This window comes from Arvicanthis niloticus, chromosome 26 (assembly GCF_011762505.2).
Source record: "Arvicanthis niloticus isolate mArvNil1 chromosome 26, mArvNil1.pat.X, whole genome shotgun sequence".
Classification (NCBI taxonomy): Eukaryota; Metazoa; Chordata; class Mammalia; order Rodentia; family Muridae; genus Arvicanthis; species Arvicanthis niloticus.
In genome coordinates, this window is record NC_133434.1 from 24,475,502 (window position 1) to 24,480,764 (window position 5,263).

Below are 5,263 nucleotides of genomic sequence, written 5' to 3' on the forward strand. Positions count from 1 at the left end.
TATTGGTAGGAGCATGGGGTGGGGAGGAGGGTAAAGTGATGACTTTACAATTATGAGGACCTGAGTTTGAATCCCCAGCAACCATGTAAAAACCAGATATAGCAATGTGCATCCATAAACTCATCTGTAAGCTGGAACTGGAGAAATAGGTGTGTGTGTGTAGCGTTGTGAGAATAGGCAAGATCCCCACGGTTCATTGGTCAGCTGATCTAGCTAAAACTGTGAGCTCAAGTTCAGAGAGAGATCCTGTCTCAAGAAATAATGTGGAGAGTAAGTGAGGAAGTCACCCAACACCAACCTCTGGCCTATACATGCACACACTGTGAGTACATGAACGTGTTCAGACGCATACACACTCACACAGGGTACCTTCCACACACTAGATAAAAATACCAGTGGGGGAATCACTGGTACTGGAATCAAAAGTATTCTAAATTTCTCATTTTTTTATATTAAAAGATCTGGCCTAACCTAAAGCCCAGGCTGGCTTTGAACTCATGATACTCCTACCTCAGCCTTTCACGTATAGGAATAAGAGACGCATGCTACCATGCCTGGCTGGGCAGTGGAAAGGAAATTTCATCAAGGGTTGACATTTTAGCTGTGTGGAAAACAGGCAGTTGCCATGACCTCTCTGATTCCTACCATCTGGTTGGCAGGTTCCCTTGAGAATCTTACTTAGAACTCTCAGATGTTAAAACCAGCTGCTTACAAATACCTTCCCCTACTCTCAAGGAACATGATCTAAATATGAATCATCACAGGCACAAAGACTTTGGCTAGAAGAATCCTCCTACTGACACAGTATCCCTTACCCGAGACAAGCCAGAGGAATTCTTTCCATAGCTTCTTCCTCAGAAGAGAGGCTGTGGTGGACCAGAAAAAGCACAGGCTTTGGCAGTGTTGACTTGAGTTTTAATCCTGACTTAGCCACAGTGACTGGTGCAAAATAAGTAAATTAAAGCCTCCGAGTTGGATTTTTTCTTCTGAGGATGGAGGTGATGGTACCTCCTCAGAAAGTAGGTGCTGAAAGTGGAAATAGCAGATATTCAAAATAGACATGAAGACCCCAACGGAGTAGATTCTAGATAAGTAAAAATTTGTAACCATAATGCTTAGTTTAGGTGTGGCAGCTAGAATGGAGTGTACCCTTTCTATATATTGTAAGCTTTGAGAATTTATTAGCCTCCAGAGTGGTGGACCTGTGTGTGTGTGTGTGTGTGTGTGTGTGTGTGTGTGTGTGTGTGAAAGAGAGAGAGAGAGAGAGATCGTGTGTGTGAGACAGTGAGTGTGTGTGTGTGTGAGAGAGAGTGTGTGAGAGAGAGTGTGTGAGAGAGTGAGTGTGTGAGACAGAGTGAGTGTGTGTGTGAGAGTGTGTGTGAGAGAGAGTATGTGTGTGTGAGAGAGTATGTGTGTGTGAGAAAGAGTGAGTATGTGTGGGTGAGAGTGTGTGTGTTTGTGTGTGTGTGTTGGGCTAGGTGGGAAAAGAAAAGAAACTGGTGTTCTAGTCTTAGTCTTTTTTTTTTTGTTTGACAGCCTTGGCAGTCCTGGAACTTGAATTCTCAGAGATCCACCTGTCTCTGCCTCCCAAGATCTGGGATTAAAACAATGTGCAGCCGCCACCACCACCCAGCTGGTTATATTGTCTTTTTACTGCAACCATTTTAACAATTTTTCCTTGTTTCTTTTATTCATTAAAAAAATATGTGCCTTAAAAACAAACAAATGCCAATACATTCTTATCAAACAACGTCAACAGGCACAGACTGGGTCCTTTTTTCTGACTACAGGAAAGTCAAAATAGAGCTGCTGCTAAGAGCTATTCTTTTAAAAAAGAACTAAAATTATCAAAATATCAGATATGCCCCACCATAAGCAGGGTATTTTAAAAAAGAAGCTCTTCAGACTAAGCATGGCGGTGCATGCCTTTAAGCTCAATACTTGGGAGGAAGTTCTCAGATCTCCGTGTTTGAGACCAGACTGGTTCACATAAAGAATTCTAGGCCAGAAAGAATTACATGGTAAGAGCAGGGTTGGCAGGGCTGGTGCAGTGGTTAAGAGCGCCTGCTGCTTGCCCAGAGGATCTAGGTTCAATTCCCATCACTCACCCACATGGCAGCTCACGACTATTTCAGGGGTGTCCAGCAGCCTCTGTGGTTGCTGTAGGCATGTGGTATACACATAAACATGACATGCAGGAAAAACACCCATGCATATAAAATAAAATAAAATAATCCAAAATCTCAAAAAAGAGAACATTTCAATAAAATTTTAGGTCTTATTTAAAATATTTCATATATTTTTAATTAGAGTTATTTCTAGTTTGTAACTTTTTGCAATTACAAAATTAATGACTTCTATTATTTTTAAAAGACTTTAAAAGCTTGACATTAATAATATATTTATTAATGTGCTCATTCACTTACTGTCCACCCAGCCACATTGCCCGTGTCCCTTCATGGAGCATGTCAAAAGGGCCGCATTAGAGATCTTGTCTAATAGTGTTGATATCGGGCCACCTCTGAGTGGCTGCCTGTTAGCTGTCCCTCCTACTGAGACTTGATGTAACTTCCCCAATTCCTTATGCGTTAAGTAAATTTTAGTTATTTCCTGGACATTTTGAAGATGGTGTTACAAGACTCCCACATTCTCAGATATAAATCCTGATCTTTTCTTCACATCAAAAAACAGACCATTAAAAAGATTTTATATTATTTGATTTTATTTACGGATGTGTGTGAGCGTGCGTGTGTGCATGCATGCGTGTGGGCACAGTGCCCGTGGAAGCCAAAGAGAGACTTGGACCTTGAAGCTGGAGTGGCAGGTGTTTATGAGCCACCTGACATAGATGCTGGGAGTCAAATTCCAGTTCTCATGACTGAGCAGCAAGCGTTCTAAAAGCCGAGCCATCTCTCCAGCCACAGACAGGCTGTTATTTTACGCACAGTTTCTCTTCCGTCGTGCTGAGGGCTGATCCCAGGGCCTAACATATGACAGGCAAATGCACTACCACTAAACTACAGCCACAGTGCAAAAACAAAAAACACAACCAGAAACATAAAAACAAAACCAACTCCCCCGTTTTCTCTTTTAAATTGAAACAAGAGCTTGCTTACTTAGGTTGGTCTTGAACGCATGACCCTCATACTTCAGGTGTTTGGGATTATGGGCCTTTGCCACTAGGCTCACCTTTTGGTTTTGCATTTCAACTACTTTTGTACACATGATGTGCTTCACCAACAGGCTAATGGGAAATGGGCAGTGGTCTAGATTGGTTTGGTTTTCAAAGCCTTTGCCATACCAGCTCTTTTGGTAAGGAATGCTCTCTGAGTATGGATGCCTGCAGGTTCCTGGATGCTGCTTCCACAGTTCTGTGAGTTACCACAAGGCAGAGCCAAGAGGTTGAGAATTAATTAAAGGCTGAAAAAGAGAGGTTGTGGTTAGCTTTATCATCCATTCCTGATGTGCAGTTCCAGGGTCTGGGCTGCCCTATGGTCTAAGTTAGGACACATGGATGGGAAAATACAAACACAGGAAGCTCACTAGTCTAACAGTTGTTCTATGAATTCTGAGGAAGAATTAAGTTGGGACAAGTTTACTCATATTAGGTAAAATCAGAAGTCTCTGAAGTCAGCATTGAAGTATTTAACTCTCTCATTAGATGAAGGTTGTAAGAGATTCCTGGTGCTTTAGCAGCCCATCAAAGCACATGGAAACTCCCAGAAGAACAACATAATCATAGGGACCAACTTACTATTATTGTTTTAAAATTTTGTAAATTATATTTGATTCTCAAAAATGTCATGCATAATGCCGGCGTCTAATAGAACACTTTTTTGTTATAGAGGAATATTCTTTGAATATGATTTTGAAGATTTAAAACGTGTTTCTGTATTTACTTATGTCCATATGCATGTGTGTATACATGTGCCAGAGGACAACTTGTAGGAGTGGGTTTTGGTCTTTCCACCATGTGGGTCCTGGAGATCAAACTCAGGTCATCTAGCTTGGCAGCAAAGACCTTTACCTGCCGAGTCACCTCACTCATTCAGAATATGCTTTAAAGTAAAAACCAAACCAAACCCAAGCAATCTTAACAAAACTCAAGTTACCCCCACGTACATTTCCCTTCTTACGACAGTATACGGTGGTAACTGCTAATAAGGAAATGATGCATTCTTTTTAGGCAGAAAGCCACTTTTCTTATAACAAAATACTCAATACAAGAAAGATTATGCTGGGCGGTGGTGGCTCACGCCTTTAATCCCAGCACTTGGAAGGCAGAGGCAGGTGGATTTCTGAGTTCGAGGCCAGCCTGGTCTACAGAGTGGGTTCCAGGGAGACAGGAGTCAGGGTAATGTGACTGGTCACATTTTGTCTGCAGTCAGGAAACAGAGAGAGACCAACGCTGGTGGTCAGCACACTTTCTCCTTTTTATTCAGCCTGGGATTCCAGACTGTTACTCGGAACTCCCTAGTGAAATCTCCCTGGAACACTGTCACTATCCCTGTGCCCCTTGATATGTCTTTTAGGTGATTCTCAGCAGTCAAGTCTACAATGAAATTTCACCATCACAAGTTCACCCCTTGGCAACCTGACACACAAACATTCCATTTACATATTTATTTTTGAGACAAGGTCTTACTAGGAGTCCTGGTAGCTTAGAATTGAATATGTAGACCAGGCTAGCCTTGAACTCACAGAAATTCACCTGCCTCTGTCTCCTAAGTATGGGATTAAAGGTGTGTACCACCACACCTAAATTACCCAAACATTTAAATCATGATCTTCTATTCTTGGCCTTTACTGCCAATCTCACAGTCATTTTATAATTAAAAGCAAGTCAGCTTCCCAGTGGTCTCTAACAGTCCCTCCCAGCACCCCTCAAAAGTCCAAAGTCTTTTCTGAGACTAAAGACAAACTATGTGTGTTAATAAAACCAAACACCAATTGCATCCTTTCAGTATACAATGGCACAAAGAAATAGTCTCATTCTAAAAGGGAGGAATGTGACTGAGAGACCAGACCAACTCCATCTTGGGTTCAGGCTCCATCTTAGAGAACCTGACCTAAGGTTGAACTTGAGTTAACTAAAAAACCAGCTCCTAGCACCAGTTTCCAGATTATTTCCTCAGCAAATCTGCACCTCCAGGTTACAAGCCTGACCCTGACACTTCACTTCCTAACAACCACCAATCAGGAGGAAAGCAGAAGTGAAGTTTATGGTTTGGTTCCCAGCACCAGCTGGTCATAATGTCTCCCC